Here is a 23,489-nt window from a genome sequence, read left to right on the forward strand (position 1 = left end):
GTCTCCCAAGTGCTAGGATTAAAGGCATGCACCACCACCAAGAAAACCATCTTCTTTACTACTAACATGGGAGAAATAGAGGGAATGAAAGATTTCTATGTAGTATCATAAACTATCATACAATGCAATACACTCAGGAGGATTTTAATCAAACAGTGATGTACAAGGGGAACTCAGAGTATCTCAAGAACATTCCTGTCCAAGCCTATAGAGGTCAAGATATCCACTGTTCCATGTGTTGGGAATAACTGTGTTCTCAGAATCTGGCCCCAGACTGTTACCAGCTCTCCCAAGCATATTCATGGTTTTAAAGGAGCTCTGTTTTATCTCCATACCTCAAGGCTGTAGGAAAAGAAACCAAGGACTAGGCCCCAGAGAGTTACTAGCCCTGCCTAGCGCATAGCATGCTCCAGGGTCTCAGAAGGAACTATGTCATTCTCCATTCACAGGGACCTCAGGGAAAGCCTACCTTGATCAGGCCAGCACTCGTCAAAACAGTGCTTTTTTTTTACTATTTCAAATGATTGTCACCAGATGTCAGCTTGCCCATGTAGCAGAACTATGTTTTTTTTTTCCTAGAAAACTGAACCTTTGTGGCACATCAGGCCATAATGTTTATTGTGATCCAGTCATGCCACATTGAGCAGCTTGTTAGGGCTCTCTGATATGGGGATGGGCCTTATGGCTGATTGTAAATCAGTGTTGTTTCCTTTCTTATGGTTTGAAGTCATACATCTGGACAATCCTGGTGAGCAAACGTATCCTAGTACTTTAATCTCTAATAGGCCTGGTTAGCATACTACTTATCTGTGGAGTGTTTTACAAGCAGTCCATCTTCAGCTAAATTCTATTTAGGGTGCCTTACTATCTCCTAAGCACTAGTAAATCCTTCACAACTTCAATTCTACTTTTTACCCCATAGTTTAATACTGGATTGCTACCTAATATACAAAATGCAACTTCACAACATTAACTCCAAGTGGAGCTTACACCTTAATGTGAAATGCTAAGGGCTGAATATGCAGAAACTGGGGTTCTCCAAGTTTGGCATCCTATGCAGATGAAGCCCCCACAGTCAACTTATTCAGGCTACTACTGCTGGGTCTACAGAGTAGCTGGAACACAAAGGACCTTTCAGAAGGCAGCCAGATCCCACCAAAGCCAGGGAAAGTCTCTCAAACAAGCTCCCACAGCCCATCCCCCTGCTCCTCCAAACTGGTAGCAGTGACCATGTGCTTACCATGTTGAAACTTTCGCGCTTGCCTGATTGTACCTCACAGCACCCAGCAGCCAGGATCAGAGTATTGCAGGACAAACCACTCAAGCAGGCTCAGCAACTAAGTCAACCAGCTTCCTCCTGGCACCCGGAAGAACCGTCCTCCTCTTTGAGTGGCAGGTCTGCTGAAGGGTCTGATTGGCCAGTGTGTATTGAGTGACATGAGCACCTCCCCTAGTGTTCAAGCTTTCAGGCAGTCCACAGCTGAGTGTTTCCTGACTACCAGTCAAGAGGCCGACCTTTTCTGAATCTTCAGGCATTTGCATTTCAGTAGCACTTTTGCCTGTCCTCCAATACCTTATCCACCTGTCTTCCCACCCAGGCCGAGAGTGGACCCACCACTCCAGCTTGTACTGTTAGCAGCCAGCTGCTCCATTTCATGGGCATTGAGCCTGCACTCACCAGGTCCTAACTCAAAGATTGCCTCATCTCCCCTCACAGCACTCGATAGGCACTTCCCCTTCTTCCTCCTAAAATCAGGGTAAGCAGCTTGCATAGGTTTTATTTTGTAATATAAAGACATTACAATTACTCAACTTGTAGTTATTAATTTGTCCTACAAGCGGAAGGGTGATCAGAATATTAAAAATTAAGGAGTTTTTAGGAAATGAGAGTTTTTCTGTGGTTCGGGTAAATTGCAGCTATTTCTCACCTGGTAGGTGTGAGTGAAGCCCAGCAGAAAAGCAGGAAATGGATGATAAACACTGGAGTACTATTGTTAGCTGGCACATCCTCCACAGTGGAAAGGTGAAAAACAAACAAACAAACAGTATTACTAAAGGTTCTCCAGATGAACAGTACTGATAGAATGAACTGTGAACTGCAATGTATGCAGAAAGTGGAATAATAAATGGTTTATAGGCTGTGATCCAACTAGTCTAACAATGGCTTGCTACCAAGGGCAAATTGAAGAATTCAGTAGTTGTTCAAATCATGTGGCTGGATTCTCAGTTCATCTTCAGAATATACTAGAATTCCTATGAAGTAGGCTCTAATGCCAAGGGGAAAAGAAATTGCTACACAGAGGTAGAGAAAGATACCATCTTCAATGACTTTTATATATCTAGGCTGACAAAAGAAGCCATGGTCTAGATTAAGGGTGGATCTCATCACCACAAAATATCCATTAAAGAAGAATTTTTTTCCACTTCAAAAGCTATAATTAAGAAAAATTCTCCACAGTACCCAAACTCTTTTGGTTTTAGTTAATTCCACATATAGTCAGTTTAATTAGTAAAAATAGCCATCATATCATCCAAGGCATTGGAAGTAAGGAAGAATTTTTTCCTTATGGTAGGCAAGGAGAACATAGGAGTCATTTCCAAAGCAATGATTTCCTTCAAGAAAGGAAGCATTGGAATTTTACTGAGGGAATCTGAATATGTTCACATATAGGTTTGCTTGCTCCTATGCAAGCCTATACTAATCCTCTGTTGAATGTGGTCACAATGTAAAAGCAGAGCTATTTAAGGGCTTTCTTAGCTCAAAGTGTGCAGAAACATATGTAAAATATATAAATTATGGATAAAAATGTCTCTGGAATGTTCGACTTTTACTACATGGTCTTAGCTGAAAATCCTCTAAGTGACACAGAGAAAGTACATTGCTAAAGAGATATTGCTCCCGTTGATTATGATGTATGATCTAACAGTTGTATCAAGGCCATGGTTCTCACATGTAAAAAGAACAGACAACATAAATTCAGAAAACATCAAGGAAAAATCAGCTATCATTAACTCTGGACAATTTTCTTAGAGGAACATCTCTGCTGAGCTATTCTAACCTCACAATGACTCTGCTTTAGCCTCTGAGATGGCTGGCTCAAAGGAAGACCACAGCTGCAGCCATGAAGGACTTGAAAGAGTTCATCATAACTAGCTCTGACTGCTGTCTGCCTCTGGGCTGTGACATCACCATATACAATTCTATATTTTAAGCTTCCGTTTTATTTTTATGTACATACAGGTGTTTTCCTGCATGTGTCTGTGTGCAGCAACAACAGAGGCCAGAAGAATGCAGGCGATGCCTGGGAATGGAGTACCAACATTAGCTATAATGTGTTTTCTAGGATGGAACCTGGGTCCTCATTAACAGCACACAATTGTTCTTAAATGTTAAGCTATCTCTCTAGTCACTTTTCATTTAAAAATTGTTTCTAAACATTTTAATTGAAATATATTACATCAATTTCACATTTTCAGATCTCTCTCACTTTTCCCAAAATCTTTCCAGTCAATTTCTTTTTTTTTTAAATACATTTTTTTCCTTTTTTTGTTGTTTTGTTTTGTTTTGTTTTGTTTTGTTTTGTTTTTCGAGACAGGGTTTTTCTGTATAGCCCTGGCTGTCCTGGAACTCACTCTGTAGACCAGGCTGGCCTTGAACTCAGAGATCCACCTGCATCTGCCTCCCAAGTGCTGGGATTAAAGGCATGTGCCACTACTACCTGGCTTCCAGTCAATTTCTTCATTGTCAAGTATGAGTGAATAAGTATCCTAAAACTATGAAGAAAACTTGCTGAGCACATTTCTGTTACTTGTGTGTATATGGTTTCAGGAATGACAAAGATGCTTTGGATAGCTAAAAGCAGAGCTCCTATTTGCCTGAGGCTAAATAATGCAGGAGATAATCCCCTCTTTAAGGATAATGCAGGCTAAATTTGCAGGCGATAATCCCCTCTTTAAGGAACAACAGGTTGTTGGGAGTCATAAAAGTCCCTGTATCCACAGATCACTAAGAAGACCAAGAATGTCAAATAAACAAGGCCCTATTCTTCTTGAGAGAGATAAAATATCTGCATTCTATCCAAAAGTGTCTGGGTGGATTTTGTTGATGAACTGGTGATCCTTTTGCTGTCTGTGGAGGCAGACCTTACCTACCTTTTTATATAGAGACAAATTCCAAAGAATGATTATCCCAGTTTCATTCTTCCCTAGACTGTTACCCTTCCTTAGGGGCTATGTCACTTGTTCGTTAGGACCTGTCCTTTGCATATATGCGAATTGTGATAACCTTCAGTAGAGGATATGACTCAGCATTTATAGGAGTAAGAAAACCTATATGTGAATATACACAGACTCCCTCAGTAAAATCCCTGTGAGTCTTTTCTTAGAGGAAATCATTGGTTTGGAAGTGACTCATGATCTCATTGCTTGCTACAGGGAAGCTGTGCCAGCAAACAATAGTGTGCCACAGTGTTTGACATCATTTCCTGCTTTTCTCCCAGGCTTGTCTCATGCCTGCCAGGTGTTCAGTAGCCGCAGTTTCCCTGAACCCAACATGAAGCCACGAAAAAACAAAGAAAACAAAACAACAGTAACAAAGAAATGGACAAACCAAAAAACCCAGAAGCATAAAAAAAACAAAAACAAACAAACAAACAAAAACCCACTACTTGTTTCCTAAGATCTCTCTTTAATTATATACATTCTGAGCACCCTTTCACTTGTAGGACAGATTAATAACTCCACTAGAATTTGGTAATGGGCTATCCATGCTATCTACCTTAATTCCTAAATGAAGAAGGGGAATGCCTACGGAGCACTGTGAGGGGAGCTCAGGCAATCTTTGAACTCAGGACCTGGTGAGCATAGTCTGAATGCCCATGAAAAGGAGGAGATGGCTGCTGAGCAGTGCAAGCCGGAGTGGTGGGTCCATCCAGGGCCGTGTAAGGAAGATAGATGTGTAAGTTATTGGAGGACAGGTAAAAGTGCTACTGAAATGCAAATTCCTGAAGATTCAAGAAAGGTCAGCCTCTTGACTGGTAGTCAGGAAACACTAAACTGTGGACCTCCAGTAAGCTTGACCACTATGGGTGGTGCTCATGTCACTCAATACACCCTGGCCAATCAAACCTTTAAGACAGACCTGCCACTCAAAGAGGAGGAAGGTTCTTCGGGGTGCCAGGTTGGTTTAGTTGTTGAGCCTCCTAGCGTGGTTTGGCATTCTGTGCTCTGATCCCGGCTGCTGGTTGCTATGAGGTGTATTCAGGCGAGCTCCAAAGTTTCAGCATGGTGAGCACAGGGTCACTGTTAACAGTGTGGAAGAGCAGGGGGCTGAGCTATGAGAGCTGGTTTGGTGAGTCTTTTCCTGGTGTAGGGAGGAACAGTATGCCTTCAATAGGTTCCCTTGTGATTCTAACCACTCCTTGGACTCAGCACTAGCTCTGAATAACTGAATAAATTCACTGTGGGAACTGCATCTGCATCTGCATAATGGCTTTTGTGTAGAAACACCCATCACAGGATGCCAAACTAGTTTCTTCATATTCAGCTCTTAGGAATTCGCATTAAGGTGTAAGCTCTGCTTGGAGTAAATTTTGTGAAAGTTGCATTTCATGTTTTAGGTAGCAATCCAGTACTAAACTCTGCTGTAAAAGAATAGAATTGAAGATGTAAAGGATTTACTCAAGTGCTTAGGAAATACTAAGTCACACCAAGTAGAATTTAGCTGAGGGAGGACTGCTTGTAAAACACACCACAGATAAATAGTATGCTAACCAAGCCTGTTAGAGATTAGAATGCTAGGATACATCATGTTTGTTCACCAGGATTATGCAAAAACATGGCTCCAAACCAATAAGAAAGGAAACAACCATGATTTATAACCAGCTACTTGGTCCATTCCCATATCAGAGATCTCTAAAAAGCTGCTCAATGTGGCCTTACAGGATCACAATTAGCATTATGGCCTGGTGTACCGCAAATGTTCAGTTTTCTCTTAGAGAAAAGCATGGTTCTAGGGAGATCCACACTTCCCCCCTTATAGGCCTCCTTTTTCCCTATATCCTCTCTGGGTCTGTGGATTATACTAGAATATCATGTATCTTATGGAGAGCTTTTTGGGACCCGCTTGCTTCTAGACACTTGGCGGGAATTTGAGGTCCGCAAGAACAAAAGAAGTAAACTCAAGGCTGGAATCTGGAAACAGGCCCAGATTAAGAACATTTACATTTGAGTTAATGCAAACCTCAGAGAGGGCTCCGCTGGGGCATGTGTGGCATTCCTTTTGTCTTAGTCCTGATGACTAGTCTGTAGAAAGGTGTTTTCCAAGATTTTGTATATTGCCTTACTTGTTCCTTCAAGAAAGTCGACTGGAAAAGGATACCTCTGGCACATTTAGTCTCTGCAGGACTAGATTCATCATGTCCCACTGTGTCCTGAAAATGCAGTCCAGGTAGGGGAACAGAATCCTCAGACAGGCAACAGGTTAGGAAACAAGCATGATGACCAAGCTGCACCTCTGCTGTGTATGCAGGGAGCTCAGTGTAAAAGAACATAGTGCAGTGTTCTTTTGTTGGTGGGGCAGTCTCTGAGAGGCCACAAGGGTCCAGGATATTTGATTTTGCTGATGTTCCTGTGGAGACCCTCTGGGTCTCTCAATCCCTCCCTTAACTCTTCAGTAATACTCACTGAGCTCCATCCAATATTTGGCTGTCAGTCTGCATCTGTTTCAGTCAGCTGCTTGATAGAGCCTTGCATGGGACAATCATGTTAGCCTCTTGTCTGCAAGCATAATAGAGTATTATTAATAGCATCAGGGTTTGGTGCTTGTCCATAGGATAAGACTCAAGTTGGGCCAGTTATTGCTTGGCTATTCCCTCATTTTCTGTCCCAGCATTTCTTTTTTTTTTCTCCCCCTGCTTTTTCGAGACAGGGTTTTCTCTGTGTAGCCCTGGCTGTCCTGAAACACACTCTGTAGACCAGGCTAACCTCAAATTCAGAAATCTGCCTGCCTCTGCCTTCCAAGTGCTGGGATTAAAGGCATATGCCACCATTGCCCGGCTCTTTTAAATATCCATGCTTAAGTGAATACATACCCTACATGTTCTTTTGCATCTCAGTTACCTCGTTCATAATATTTTCTATTTCTATTTAGTTGATGGTAATATTCACAATATCTTTTTTTTTTTTGTATTTGGATTTTTCGAGACAGGGTTTCTCTGTATGGCCCTGGCTGTCCTGGAACTCACTCTGTGGACCAGGCTGGCCTCAAACTCAGAAATCCACCTGCCTCTGCTTCCCAGAGTGTTGGGATTACAGACGTGCGCCACCACCACCCGGCTTGTCCTTATTTTTATTTATTTTTTTTTTTTAATTTTTTTTTTTTTTGGCCTTTTGCTTTTTTTGAGACAGGGTTTCTCTGTATAGCCCTGGCTGTCCTGGAACTCACTCTGTAGACCAGGCTGGCCTCGAACTCAGAAATCTGCCTGCCTCTGCCTCCCAGAGTGCTGGGATTACAGGCGTGCGCCACCACTGCCCGGCTCTGTCCTTATTTTTAATAGCTAAATAAATTGAGTAAATGAGCCACATTTTCTGTATATATTCTTTGGTTGAGAGGCATCTGGATTGTTTCCATTTTCTGCCTATTATATACAAAGCTGCTATGAACATATTGGAGCACATGTCCTTGTGGTAGCATGGAAAACTTTATAAGTAAATGACCATGAGTAGTATAGCTGGGTCTTCGGGAAGAACTATTACCAATTTTCTTAGAATCTACTAGATAGATTTGCAGTTATTATAGCGGTTTGCTCTCCCACCAGTAATGGAGAATCATTCCCCTTTCTCCACATCCTCACCCGTATGTGCTGTCACTTGAATTTTTTAACTTACCCATTTTGATGGTGGAATCTCAAGGGTTGTTTTGATTTGTATTTCTTTGATGACTAAGGTACGTGAACATTTTTTTTTACATGGTTCTAAAGCATTAGAGATTACTCTGTTGAGATTTGTTTGTTTAGCTTTATACCCTATTTTTTAATTGGCTTATTTGGGTAACTGGTGTTTAACTTCATGAGTCCTTTGTATATTTTGGATATGAGCCCTCTGTAGAATGTGGGGTTGTTGAAGATCTTTTCCCAGTCTGTGGCCTGCTGTTTTGACATATTGACAGTGTCCTTTGCCTTACAGAAGCTCTTCAATTTCATGAGTTCCCATTTATCAGCTGTTGATCTTAGTACCGTATCTATTGGTTTTTCTGTTTAGGAAGCTGTGGCCTAATTGGTAAGTTATATCTTCACGAGTAAAATTATCTAATTTCAACTACATTAGATTATATTAAAGGAAGCTGCTCTCAGATAAGTTCACTGGTCCAAAGGACCAAATCCAGCAAGTCACCATGGGAAGGAAGAGAGATGAGAGAGGAAGAGGAAATACATGTGAAGAGAGAGAGAAGAGAATAGGAGAGTGGGAAACCAAAATGTCTAGACTATGTAGGGAAGAGCCTCTGGGGGTAAGAGCAGCCCAGCCCTGTGTTAGAATGTTCAGTTTAGTGAATAGGTTTTCCCTTGTTGGGACTGGGGCATGCTGGATAACCTGGAGGTTAGGTCTGCTTTGGTATGCAAAATATACACCTCAAAATATACACCTCATTCCCTTGCTCCAGGCTCTGAAATCAAACATCAAAGCATCTAATGCTATTTCTCTCTTTATATTCTATTAGATTTAGTGTATCTGGATATATGTTGAAATCTTTGATCCACTTGAAATTGAGTTTTGTGTGCAGTGATAAATGTGTGTCTATTTGCATTATTCTAAATGTAGAACTATAGTTAGACCAGAAACATTTGTTGAAAATGTTTTCTTTTTTTTCCCATTGTATGATTTTGCCTTTTTTTTGTGAAAAATCAAGTGTCCATAGTTGTGTGGGTTTATTTCAGGGTCTTTAATTCAATTCCATTGATCAACCTGATTGTTTCTATACCCATACCATGGAGTTTTTATTACTATTGTTCTATAGTACAGATTGAAATCAGGGATGGTGATACCTCTCAAAGTTCTGTTATTATACAGGACTGTTTTTAAGTATCCTAAAACAGTAGTTTGTTTTGTTTTGTTTTTCCATATTGAAGGTAAGACTTGTTCTTTCAAGGTCTGAAAAGAATTGTGTTGGAATTCTGATGCAATTGCATTGAATGTATAGATTGATTTGATAAGATGCCACAGACCAACCTCAGTTATTTTGGGGTTCTTGAGAATGAGAGGATTGGATAGATGCAAAACCACAGTCTCAGGCAATGAAGGGGACTCATTGCTGTTCTGAAACTGCTCTTGGAGACAGCTTGTGGTCTCTATCTCTCTCAGGCTTTTCTTCTCTCTGAGTTCACTTCTTTGTGAGTACATGGTCAATATAGGATAAGATTCATGAGGTACTGAAAAGAAATATTCTTTTGCATTTGGGCAAAATATTCTATAGATATCTGTTAGGTCAGTTTGATTATATCCTTCCTTCCTTCCTTCATTTCTTTCTTTCTTTCTTTTGTTTTTTTTTTTTTTTTGTTTTATTTTTGGATTTTGTTTTTTCGAGACAGGGTTTCTCTGTATAGCCCTGGCTATCCTGGAACTCATTCTGTAGACCAGCCTGGCCTTGAAAATCCACCTGCCTGCCTCCCAGAGTGCTGGGATTACAGGCATGCACCACCACCACCTGGTTTGTTTCTGTCTTAATGACCTGTCCTTGGTGCAAGTGGGGTGTTGATGTCTCCCACAATTTGTATATGGGGTTCGATGTGATATTTAAGCTTCAAAAATGTTTCTCTTACAAATGTATCTGCTTTTGTCTTTGGAGCATAGATGTTTAGAATTAAGATGCCATTTTGGTAGATTTTCCTCTGATGCTTATGAAGTATCCTTCCCATCTCTTTTGATTACTTTTGGTTGAAAGTCTATTTGATTAGAAGTTCGAATGGCTATGCCAGCTTGTTTCTTGAGTCTGTTTGCTTGGAAAAACCTTTTGAGCCCTTTATTCTGAGGTCCTCTATATCGTTGTTGCTGAAGTGTGTTTCTTGCATGCCGCAGAATGATGGACCCTGTTTTCACATTCATTCTGTTAACCTGTGTCCTTTTATTGTTGAATAGAGCCCATTGATGTTTAAATGTATTAGTGAGCAATGATTTTTAGTTCATGATATATATATATATATATATATATATATATATATATATATATATATATATATTATTTGGTTTTTTCAAGACAGGGTTTCTCTGTATAGCCCTGGCTGTCCTGGAACTCACTCTGTAGACCATGCTGGCCTCGTACTCAGAAATCTGCCTGCCTCAGCCTCCCAGAGTGCTGGGATTACAGGCGTGCGCTACCACTGCCCAGCTTAGTTCATGATATTTTGTTGTTGGAGGTGGTGGGTTTTTTTTGTTGGTTTGGTTGGTTGCTGTTTTGTTCTGTTTTTTTGAGTGTGTATATTTGTATAAGATCTTTTCTTATAGTTTTGTTGTGTAATTAATTTCTTTTTTAAAAAAGATTTATTTATTTTTATTTATATTAGTACACTGCAGCTGTCTTCAGACACACAGTAGAAGAGTGCATCAAATCCCATTACAGATGGTCGTGAGCCACCATGTGGTTGCTGGGAATTGAACTCAGGATCTCTGCAAAAGCAGTTAGTGTTCTTAAACACTGAGCCATCTCTGCAGCCCCCTAATTATTAATTTTTGTGGGATGCAGGAATGGATCAATATCTAAAAATCCATCAATATAATCGAACATATAATGAAACTTAAAAAAAATCACATGAGAATCTCATTAAATGCTGAAAAAATTTTTGACGGAATCCAACACCCCTTCATGTTAAAAGTGTGAGAGAGATCAGGGATACAAGACACATACACAAAAATAAGAGATCAGGAATACAAGACACATACACAAATATAATCAAAATTATATACAGCAAGCCAGCAGACAAAATCAAGTAAATGGAGAGAAAGTTAAAGCAAATTCACTAAAATCAACGATAAGACAAGGCCTCCCACTTTCTCCCTATCTATTCAATATGGTGTTTGAAGTTCTATCCAAGGTAATGATATTGTTTAAATTTAGTTTTGTCATGGAATATTTCTAAGGGGTATGAAGGAATTCCTGGAATGTAGCACATTTTGTAGCAGAGCCATGATGCTTGTACCTTGGTGAGGCATGAGCTGATGGACCATGTGTACTGAGAACTTCATGCTGTTACAGTGTTTTACTCTGCTTGTTGTCCTCATATCTCTCTTAATCTAAGAAGTGTATGAAAATTCTCAGAGGGACTTCTTTTTGTTTTGTTTTGGTTTTTGAGACAGGGTTTCTCTGTATAGCCCTTTTTATCATGGAACAAAGTCTGTAGACCAGACTGGCCTTGAACCCAGAAATCCACCAGCCTCTGCCTCCCAAGTGCTGGAATTAAAGGCATGCACCACCACTGCTCGGCTTCCGGAGGACTTTTTGTCAAAGGCTTTTTTGGTGTCTAATGGGATCCTGTAATTTTTTTTTTCTGTAACTTTTTTTTTTTTTTTGAGACAGGCTTTCTTTGTGTAGCCCTGGCTGTCCTGGAACTCACTCTGTAGACCAGGCTGGCCTCGAACTCAGAAATCCACCTGCCTCTGCCTCCCAAGTGCTGGGATTAAAGGTGTGTGCCACCACCGCCAGGCTTTCTGTAACTTTTTATGGATTATATTTCCTTATATTCATGTTGAACAATTCCTGCATCTTGAACATTGTGGGTGATCTTCTTGATCAGCTCTTTCTTTGATTCTGTTTGCAAGTATTTTATTGAGTAATTTTGCATCTATGCTTATGAGGGAAATTTGCCTGTTACACTCTGTTTTGAATCTTTATATGCTTGGGTATCAGGGTAATTGTGGCTTCATGAAATGAACTGGGTAATGTTCTATTTTTGTTTTGTAGAATAAATTGAGCTGTGTTGGCATTCAGTCTCCTTTGAAAGTTTGAATTATGCACTAAAACCAACCAGCCCTTGGTTTCTTTGGTTGGGAGTCTTGTCATGAATTCTTCTTTGTCTTTTACAGTTACAGAGCTCCCTAAATTGTTTATCTGATTTTGATTTAACTTTGGTAAGTGATGCCTATCAACAAAATTATCAATTTCTTTTAGATTTTCTAATTTGGTAGTATATAAATTTTTGAAGTATGTTCTTATAATTCTGGGGATTTCCTCATTGTTTTTTTGTTCTGTTATTCTTTTTGTTTCTGATTTTAAAATTTGAATATTCTTTGTCTTTTAGTTAGTATGGATAAGGGTTTATTTTGTTTTTGTTTTGTTTTATTCTTTTCAAAGAATCAACTTTGCTTCATTGATTTGTGTGTGTGTGTGTGTGTGTGTGTGTGTGTGTGTACTCCATTGCTGGATTGCAAGCTGGTACACCCACTCTGGAAATCAGCTTGGCGATTCCTTAGAACATTAGACCTAGTACTACCTGAGGACCCAGTTATACCACTCCTGGGCATATACCCAGAAGATGCTCCAACATACGATAAGGACACATGCTCCACTATGTTCATAGCAGCCTTATTTATAATAGCCAGATGCTGGAAAGAACCCAGATGTCCTTCAATAGATGAATGGATACAGAAAAATGTGGTATATTTACCACATTAATTAATGGAATACTACTCAGCTATTATAAACGATGAATTAATGAAATACTTAGGCAAATGGATGGAGTTAGAGAGTGCCATCCTGAGTGAGGTAACTCAGTCACAAAGGAACACACATGGTATGCACTCACTGTTAAGTGGATATTAGCCCAAAGGCTCTGAATACCCAAGATACAATTCATAGATTACATGAAGCTCAGGAAGGAAGACTAAAGTGTGGGTGCTTTGCTTTTTCTGAGAAAGGTAACAAAGTACTCACAGGAGCAAATATGGAGATAAAGTGAGATAAAGACTCAAGGAAAGGCCATCCAGAGACTCCAGCCTGGGGATTCATCTCATATATAGTCACTAAACACCAATACTATTGTGGATGCCAAAAAATGCTTGTTGAAAGGAACCTGGTGTGGCTGTCTCCTAAGAGACCCTGCCAGAGCCTTACACATACAGAGGCAGATGTTCGCAACCAACCATTGGACTGGGCACAGGGTCCCCAGTGGAGGAGTTAAGAGAAAGGAATAGGGAGGACAGGGGAAGAGAAGGGGGCTTACGGGACTTTTGGGGGGTGGGGGGGGGGCTAGAAAAGGGGAAATCATTTGAAATGTAAATAAATTATATCGAAAAAAAAAAGAGAGAAAGGAATAAAGGAGCTGAAGGGGTTTTCAGCCTCATAGGAAGAACAATAATAGCAACCAACTGGACCTTCCCAGAACTCCCAGGGACTAAGCCATCAACCAAGGAGTACACATAGCTCCAGCTGCATATGTAGCAGAGGATTTCCTTGTCAGGCATCAATGGGAGGAGAGGTCTTTGGTCCTATGAAGGCTTGATAGAATCCCTACTGTAGGGGAATAGAGGGTGGGGAGGTGGGAGTGGGTTAGGTAGAGTAACACCCTCATAGAAGCAGGGGGAGGGAAGATGGAATAGGGGTTTTCTGGGAGGGGGGAAACTGGGATAGGAGATAACCTTTGAAATGTAAATAAAGAATATATCCAGTAAAAAAATGCGGTACAGAGCAAAACATAATTCTCAACTGAGGAATCATAAATGGCTGAGCAGCACTTAAAGAAATGTTCAACATCTTAGTCATCAGGGAAATGCAAATTAAAATGGCCCTGAGACTCGACCTCACACCATCACAATGGCTAAAATAAAAAATTCAGGTTACAGGAGATGCTGGTGAGGATGTAAAGAAAGAGTATCATTGCTCCATTGCTACTTCAACTGGAAGCTGGTACAACTACTTTGGAAATCAATCTGACAGTTTTCAGAAAATTGGAAATAGTTTACCTGAAGACCCAGCTATACCATTACTGAGCATAAATCCAAAATATACTTCAACATATAATAAGGACACATGTACCATTATGCTTATAGCACCCTTATTTGTAATAGCCAGAAGCCGGAAACAATCAAGATATCCCTCAAAAGAAGAAGGAGTACAGAAAATGTGGTACATTTACACAGTAACAACCAAGATATCCCTCAAAAGAAGAAGGAGTACAGAAAATGTGGTACATTTACACAATAACAACCAAGATATCCCTCAAAAGAAGAAGGAATACAGAAAATGTGGTACATTTACACAATAGAGTACTACTCAGCTATTAAAACAATGACTTCATGAAATTCTTAGGCAAATGGGTGGAACTAGAAAATATGTGTGAGGTAACACAGCATTATTGGATGTATTATGCCAGAAGACTTTTAGATTTAATTTTTTTTTGACGGATAGATCCATTTCTTCTGTGGTGTCCTTGACTTAGTCAGAGTTTCTATTCCTGCACAAACATGACCAAGAAGCAAGTTGGGGAGGAAAGGGTTTATTGAGCTCACACTTCCACATTGCTGTTCATCACTAAAGGAAATCAGGACTGGAACTCAAGCAGGCCAGGAAGCAGGACCTGATGCAGAGGCCATGGAGGGATGTTCCTTACTGGCTTGCTTCCCTGGCTTGCTCAGCTTCCTTTCTTATAGAACCTAAACTATCAACCCAGAGATGGTACCACCTACAAGGGGCCCTCCTGTCTTGAGCACTAACTGAGAAAATGCCACACAGTTGGATCTCATGGAGGCACTGCCCCAACTGAAGCTCCTTTCTCTGTGATAATGCCAACCTATGCCAAGTTGACACACAAAACCAGCCAGTACAATTGACCCCTTGTCAGCTTGACACAAAAACACATCACTATTAAGCCTGAACCTTTACTTTCTTATTCATCCCCAAGATCTAAATTACTTTAAAAGTCTCACAGTCTTTATATATTAAAAATTTAATCCCTTTAAAATGTCCAATATCTTTTAAAATTCAAAGTCTTTTAAAAATTCAAAGACTGTGGGCTCCACTAAAATATTTTCTTCCTTTAAGAGGAAAAAGTATCAAAAACAAACAAACAAACAAACAAACAAAAGCCAAGTTGTGGTGGCGCTTGCCTGTAATCCCAGCACTCTGGGAGGCAGAGGCAGGTGGATTTCTGAGTCTGAGGCCAGCTTGGGCTACAGAGTGAGTTCCAGGCTATACAGAGAAACCCTGTCTCAAAAAAAACCAAATCAAAAAGGTGCTAGGATCCACTGTGAAAATTGGGTCTGGAATAACAGTAGTGGGATAGGTCTTTGGACTGGCTACTTAGTCTGCAGGTAAGCATGCCTGAGAAGGGGCTGTTTGCCTGTAGTTGAGGAGGATTCAGACACAGATGAGTCTGAAAGAACAGATAGGATGGTCTGTGGTATCTACAGGAGGCATGGACAGAGTGAGGAAGGTAGCTGCTCACAAAGAGCAACCCTGAATACTGGGTCTCAAGTAACAGAGTATGGGTAAGGACTGGAAGCATCCTATCTAGTCCCATACCCAGCATCTTAATACTTAGACCTCAGGATCCCAAGGGTTATTTATTTAATTCTATATTCATTTAGGTTTTTGTTATTAATCTGTGAAAGACATTTTGTTTATTAGGAAAAAATTGATATATGGGCTGGGCAGGTCACTCAGCAAATGTTCTTTTTGTGGTTTGGCCTTAGCTCAGATACCAACACCCTACACAAGCTGAAGGGCTCATAATCACCTGCTACTACAGATTCATGGAATCTGAAGTCCTTTTCTCTGTTGTATCACCTGTACTCATATGGAAAAACCTCTCTGTCATGACCACAAACCTATGCTTTAAAACAGGGATAGACTTGCTTTCAAAAGTGCTTATGACTTATAAACCAATTAGTAAAAAACAAGCTCTTTAGGTGTGCAATACAAATATGCTGTTTCTTTAAAAATCTGCTTTGTTCCATTTGGTTTGTAAATGTTTGCATTCCTTATCCTGCCTTAGAATTATATCTAATCATCTGTCATTGGAATTAAAATGCTTTGCTAAGTGTTCCTAGTAGACATTCTTTTCTTTATCATAGAGAATGAGATACTCTTGCTAGACCAAATCATTTCATTAATGTTGAATCATTTGTATGCTTCATGCAAACTCTCCAACTGGAATAGCCCTCGATTCTCAATCCACTTTTTGCTACTAGCAAAAGAGAAAACCAGAGTGCACAGTATGAGTACTGGCCAGTGATTTCTTTGATTTTGATTTTGAATATAATCCTTTAATTCTTGTTTTAAGAACTACGTTATAGGGGCTCAGCGGTTAAGAGCACTGACTGCTCTTCCAAAGGTCCTGAGTTCAAGTCCCAGCAACCACATGGTGGCTCAGAAGCATCCATAATGAGATCTGATGCCCTCTTCTGGGGTGTCTGAAGACAGCTACAGTGAACTTACATATAACAATAAATAAATCTTTAAAAAAAAACAGAACCACATTATATTTATAAGCCAGTCTCTGTGTCTTCATTTAACAGTGGTATAATTTATATTGTATGGTTTTTATTAATTGAACACATATTTTATTGTTGTTTCTCTAAAACATTACAGACCACCTATTTTTGTCTTCTGAAAATTTACTCTATTATCTTATGAATTCCTTGAGATTTTGTTAGTTTGGGGACTTTTTGTGGAGAAACATATTAATTTTTTCTCCTTAAGTCTTGCCTCACCCGGGTGGTGGTAGCACACTCCTGTAATCCCAGCACTCTGGGAGGCAGTGGCAGGCAGATTTCTGAGTTCAAGGCCAGCCTGGTCTACAGAGTGAGTTCCAGGACAGCCAGGGCTATACAGGGAAACCTGGTCTCGAAAAAACCAAATCCAAAAAAAAAAAAAAAAAAAGTCTTGCCTCTCCTCCTCCTTTCTTAGCAAATCTGTGTTTTCCAGTTTTATCAATCACCACTGTTTATGTTGCTACTTAAGTGACTGATATGGTTAACATATTGATTTGGTGTTTTAAAACCGTTTGTTGTAGCTGGACAGTGGTGGTACATGCCTTTAACCCCAGCACTCAGGAGGCAGAGGCAGGCAGATTTCTGAGTTCCAGGCCAGTCTGGTCTACAGAGTGAGTTCCAGGACAGCCAGGACTATACAGAGAAATCCTGTCTCAAAAAAACAAACAAAAAAAAAGTTTGTTGTATTACTGTTTCTGTGTTAGCTTTTATTTTGTTGTTATAACTTGATTCTCTGATATTATATGTTATTAAATCTTCTAACCAAAAGTATCTCGGGTTATGGACTTTTTTTTTTGATGGTTATATCAGATAACATTCCATCATTTTGGGAACTTAGAAGAGAAACTCAAGGTAGAAAATGAAGACAAAAAGAATGGAAAAACACGGTTACTGTTTCAGGCTCGGCTCTCTTATCTAGTCCAGGCTTAGTTGCTTAGTGATATTGCCATCATCAGTGGAAGAGCCTTCCCACATCAATCATCAGTCAACACAGTCTCTCAGACATAGTAACCATTCATTCTGATGGAGACACTCCCTCAATTGAGGCTTCCTCAGATAACCATCAAAAAAAAAAAAAAAGTCCATAACCCGAGATACTTTTGGTTAGAAGATTTAATATCAGAGAATCAAGTTATAACAACAAAATAAAAGGTACAAAAAAAAGGGATTGTTCTATTAGCCAGAACCTGGAAATGTTCTCTTTTGGAGGAATGTGGAAAGTATCAGGACTTAAGAGGCAAAGGGCATAGAGAGTTGTACAGAGTTTAATTATTTTAAACTTGTAAGATGGGAGTGTTGAATATAATGCAAACAGAAGAAGTTGAGGTTAGAAGATGTCAGTGGGTACTGGACTTCATCATACATTTAGCTAGAGGTCTCAGATGGCAAACTGAAATGACCTACAAACTCTCCTATGAGTAACACTTCTTCCTGCTATGCTTTACATTAATAGAATAAATAAGCAAAGTGAATCCTTATTCCAGAAAGAACGTCATATAAAACCTACTGCAACTGTGGTCAAAGAATGGTACAGTTCATTTAAATTTAGAAGCTGAGCTTTGAAAGATTATCCATGTTTACTGGCTCTGGAAACAAGAAATATGCAAAATTTAAAGTCTTGTGTTCTTTCTCTGTAGTTTTAGTTCAGTTCTGTTCTGGCCATTTATGTTCATCAGAGTCAGAGCCCCAGTGAAAAATCTATGAGTTCATTGAATGCTCAGTACTGTTTCCTTCTCTCTCTGTCTCTCTGTCTCTCTCTCTCTCTCTCTCTCTCTCTCTCTCTCTCTCTCTCTCTCTCTCTCTCTTAATTGGCATTTCTCTTGCAAAGCCATATCCTATTGAAAATTCACAGAAATGACAGAATTGAACCTCATTATTCAATTTCTTTCTCAAATAATTGATTACATTAGTATTTCAGGATGAAGAAATCAGTGGGGGAAGCACCAGAATTATACAAATATATTGTCAGTGAGGAATACATTTAAAATTATGTTGGCATCATGTTCTGTGTTATACTCCTGTATGGGATATTTTAGAATGCAGTGGCCTATGATGATGTGCATGTGAACTTCACTTGGGATGAATGGGCTTTACTGGATCCTTCACAGAAGAGTCTCTACAGAGATGTGATGCTGGAGACCTACAGGAATCTCAAGGCTATAGGTAAGATAGTGAATTTCCTGTCACTTTTCAAAATAAAGGGACAGTTGTTCCTTTGTTATTAAAGTTGTTCTGTAATTTCTATTGAGAAAAGGAAGAATGAGGTAGTTGAATCAGGCATGGTTATATGGTTCACAAAAGATAGTAAGTTAAATTAGGCCTAATTTCCAATAATTTGTCATAAATTTTCCATTTCTATATTGTAGGCTACAATTGGGAAGATGACAATATTGAAGAACATTTACCAAATTTTAGAAGACATAGAAGGTAATTTTCATGTGCAAGTTGGTTTGAATGTACCTCTGAAGAAATTATAATGTTCCCTGTAAATTTTTAAAGAAAGTGACTGTATAATAAAGGACTAATTTACACATATCATAATTAATAAATTCTTGAGAAACAGTGCCTTATTGATAACAGCATTTGTATAATAGCATCATTAGATTATGTGTTAGAAATGGCAATCTGTTTAATCTCATACTACTTAGATATTGCAAAATGTATACACAGCAAAAAGGTAATAAATAAGTGGGCAAACTTTCTAATAGGCAAATGGTCCATAGTAGAGCTGGAGATACTCTTTTTTTTTTCTTTCTTTTTAGTTTTTTTGGATCTTGGATTTTTCGAGACAGGGTTTCTCTATATAGCCATGGCTGTCCTGGAACTCACTCCAGGCTGGCCTCGAACTCAGAAATCTGCCTGCCTCTGCCTCCCAGAGTGCTGAGTTTACAGGTGTGTGCCACCACCGCACGGCTGGAGATACTCTTATACTTATGGTAACATTGCTAAGAGAGAAGGGCAGTTTATGAGAGTCAAGAATGTTGTTTTGAAGAAATCTTAATCCTATGCCACATGTCTATGAGGAACAAAATGTCAAATTGTGTGAAATGCAGTATGGAACCTTTCACTTGTTATTCTTCTTTTAATAGGTATATCATATATAACAATTGATACAAGCCACATAAGCATACAGATGTGAAAGAACCAATCTCTCTCTCTCTCTCTTCCAGAACAATTAGAATATATATAGTAGTCCCCACATTGAATAGACTTTCTGAGTAATACAAGTTTACAGTTAACTGGTTTTTCAATTTCATAGGGATCATCCTGAAACTCACACTGCAGAAAATACTTATTGTACTAGGAATGTGGAAATTCTTCATTGTTTATCCTGGTTCACATTGTAAATGCAGTATACAAAGGTAGTGTATTTCGTAGTAAAGGGAAATTTATGAATGCACTCAGTGTAGTAAAGCTCTGACCTTTCCTAGTTCTCCTCAGTATGTGAAAATACTCATAGAAAAAGGATACTATAAACGTGAGCCATGTAAGAAATGTCCTTACCATCACAGGTATCTTCAAAGATGCAAAACAACCCATAATGTCGAGGAAAACTGAATGTCAACAAAGTGATAAGTCCTTAAGATCTGATTCTTCTTAACCATTAGACCAAATTATAAAATTAATTACTATAGACACAAAGATTCATCAGTGTAAGCAATGTGGTAAAGCTTTTACATGCGCCAATTATCTTTGCGGGCATGAAAGAAGTCGTAGAGGAGAGAAATCCTATGAAAGTAATCAATGTGGTGAAGCATTTGCATATCACAATCATCTCCGAAAATGCAGTAAAATACTTAATGGAAAGAGACCCTATGAGTGTAGTCAGTGTGGTAAAGAATTTGTCTATCACTGTCAACTCAGAATGCATCAAAGAACACACACTGGAGGGAAGCCATATGAATGTAACAATGTGGTAAAGCCTTTGCATATCATAGTAACCTTCAGGTGCATGAAAGAATATATACTGGACAGACACCCTATGTGTGCAACCAATGTGGTAAAGCCTTTGCACGTCATTATACTCTCCGAACACATAAAAGGACACACACTGGAGAGAAACCCTATGAATGTAACCAATGTGGTAAATCATTTGCACGTTCCCAGAATCTCCGAGTACATAAAAGAACACACACTGGAGAGAAACCCTATGAGTGCGAACAATGTGATAAAACCTTTCCATATCATACTAGTTTCCAAGGACATAAAAAAGCACACACACTGGAGAGAAACCCTATGAATACAACCAATGTGGTAAAGCCTTTCCAAATCATACTAGTCTCCGAGTGCATAAAAGGACACATAGTGAAGAATAACTCTGTGGATGTAATCAATGCTGTAAAGACATTATAAGTCAGAATCATTTCCTAGAACATAAAAGAGTACATAGTGGAAAGAAACTCTATGGATATAATTAATGCTGTAAAGACTTTGCAAGTCAGAATCATTTCTGGAACATAAAAGAACACAGAGTGGAGAGAAACCATATGGATGTAATCAATGAGGTAAAGACTTCCTAAGTCAGAGTTGTCTCCTAGAACATAAAAGAATACATACTGGAGAGAAGTCCTATGAATGTAATTAGTGTGGTAAATCCTTTGCATGTCATTATCATCTTTGGAGTCACAAATGAATTCATGCTAGAGAGAAACCCTATGAATATATTTAGAAAACATTTGCACATTTATATACTGCAAATATTTGCACATTTATATAGTGCATAAAAGAACACACACTGGAGAGAAACCCTATGAGTGCGAACAATGTGGTAAAACCTTTCCATATCATACTAGTTTCCAAGGACATAAAAAAAGCACACACACTGGAGAGAAACCCTATGAATGCAACCAATGTGGTAAAGCCTTTCCAAATCATACTAATCTCCAATCATCATGAAAGAATTCATACAGGAGAGAAATTGTATGAATCTAAGCAATATCATAGCATCTTTGTCATGGGGAGTCCACTGAGATTCAACACTACTCAAATGCCAGTTCAATAAAAATCATAAGAATTTATTTTAATTAATCTGCTACTGACTGATCAGGGCCAAAGATCTAACTCAGGAGCTGAACTGCCACACAAACCCTCCGAACCCTAAACCAGAATCTTATAAATGTTTTGTTGGAAAATCAGAAACACCTGTGCCAAGGCACATCTACATATTTCTGACCAATCAGGATTCATGAATAGGGACTTTCTTTATGCAGCTGATCTATGTCAACTGATGCAGATTATAGATATTACAGTCTAAGCAATCATATCTACTAGTTCTTTTATATTTTGGATCATGTTTTGAGAAACAAAGATGAATAACATAAGCTGTGGTTTGGAAGAGTCATTGTGTTTTGGTGAGCAGAAGCTGATCTGCTTTGGAAAAGTCCCTATCTCCCCTAGAGCCTGGCAAACTGAACTTAGTTTTACCCTATGATGAAATGGAGACTGATAACAAAAAGGTAGTACTTAGGACATGTTTCTTTTGCTTCTTCCTAATGTTTACATGTTATAATCATCTTCAATAACATAAAAGTATATATTTTGGAGAAAAAAAACCTACAAATGTAATCAATGTTATAAACCCATTTCACCACACAGTTACCTACTAATACATAAACAAAACACACTGGAGAGAAATCCTATGAATGTAAGCAATGTGGTAAAGTCTTTTCACAACAGTCATTTCCTAAAACATAAAAAAATTAAAAAAAAAATACACACCGAGCGATTGCTGAGTAGGAGCAACATGTGAGTACTTGCTAGCTTGCTCTGATGGAGTACTGCCTCTCTCAAGCAGGAGGGAACAGATTGGAGATAGTGGTCACAATCAAAGCAGCCAGTGTCATCCGCCATGCCCATTTGAGCCTCTACTACTTGACTTTGGTACTGAACATCAAAAATCAGTGTCTGAGTGGTACATTTAAGGAATTTAGGGACTTTGGACAACCCAATCTCTTTAGACAAGACAGCTTATGAAAGACTCACACAGAAGAGATGCTAGATCCTCTGACAGCAGGGTTTTTGTTGTTGTTGTTGTTGTTGTTTGTTTTGTTTTGTTTGTTTTCAAGACAGGGTTTCTCTGTGTAGCCCTGGCTGTCCTGGAACTCACTTTGTAGACCAGGCTAGCCTTGAACTCAGAAATCCACCTGCTTCTGCCTCTCACATGCTGGGATTAAAGGCGTGCCCCACCACCGCCCAGCTAACAGTGAACTTTGAAGACCTTACACACAAGCCCTATACCCTGGAGGAATATGTTGTCTCCTTTATGGGTGGTATGCTCACCATTAAACTGGCCAGAATCTAGGGACTTAACATGATCAAGAAACAGACCCCCAAACAAGCAAATCTATCCATCTTCTTGCTCTAGTGGCCTCAAGGCTATGCCTGTACAGGGAAGATTGGGTGTACACCTATGAGAGTGTATCTCTGCATGAGTTACTGGCCAGGGAGCTGGCTGAAGCTTAAACACCAAACTGGACTTGTCTTCACTGGCCTATTCTAGAAAAGGCATTTGACTACCTGCCAAATTCCAAGAGACTAAAAACTAACAGAAGACCCAGCCTCCTCCTGTAGCTGATTTCCCATGTCTGCTACTGATGAGAGTCATACTTTGTGTGACAGCTCTGTGAAAAATGTGTGTTACCTTCCCCCCCCACATATGTCCCCTCTGTACCCCCCCAAAAAGACATAAGGAAGAGAAAACATAGAAATGTGACCAGTATGGTAAAGACTGTGTATTTCGTTGTGGTCTGTAGATATATAAAGGAACACATACTGGTTACAAACAATACAAATGTAATCAATGTGATAAAGCTTTTTGACAACACAAGTATATGTGAATACATAACAGAACACATACTGAAGCTGTGTGACTACTGAGAAGCAATGTGGGAAAGCCTCTGCATGAAGCAGTAGTCACTGAAATTATGAGAAAAAGCCATGCAGAGAAACATCATGAATGTAGTCAATGTGGTAAAGTTTTACACTCCATGGTATCTTTATACAAGAGTAAATCC

At 39.2% G+C, this 23,489-nt stretch overlaps 2 pseudogenes; both read left to right on the plus strand.

Moving 5' to 3' along the window:
- The first annotated feature begins 4,891 nt into the window (after nt 1–4,891).
- On the plus strand, nt 4,892–21,372 carry LOC127669278 (zinc finger protein 431-like; annotated as a pseudogene).
- An 873-nt stretch (nt 21,373–22,245) lies between these two features.
- On the plus strand, nt 22,246–22,988 carry LOC127669279 (frataxin, mitochondrial-like; annotated as a pseudogene).
- Nucleotides 22,989–23,489: the final 501 nt, after the last annotated feature.

The sequence above is a fragment of the Apodemus sylvaticus genome, chromosome 19, assembly GCF_947179515.1.
Source record: "Apodemus sylvaticus chromosome 19, mApoSyl1.1, whole genome shotgun sequence".
NCBI lineage: Eukaryota > Metazoa > Chordata > Mammalia > Rodentia > Muridae > Apodemus > Apodemus sylvaticus.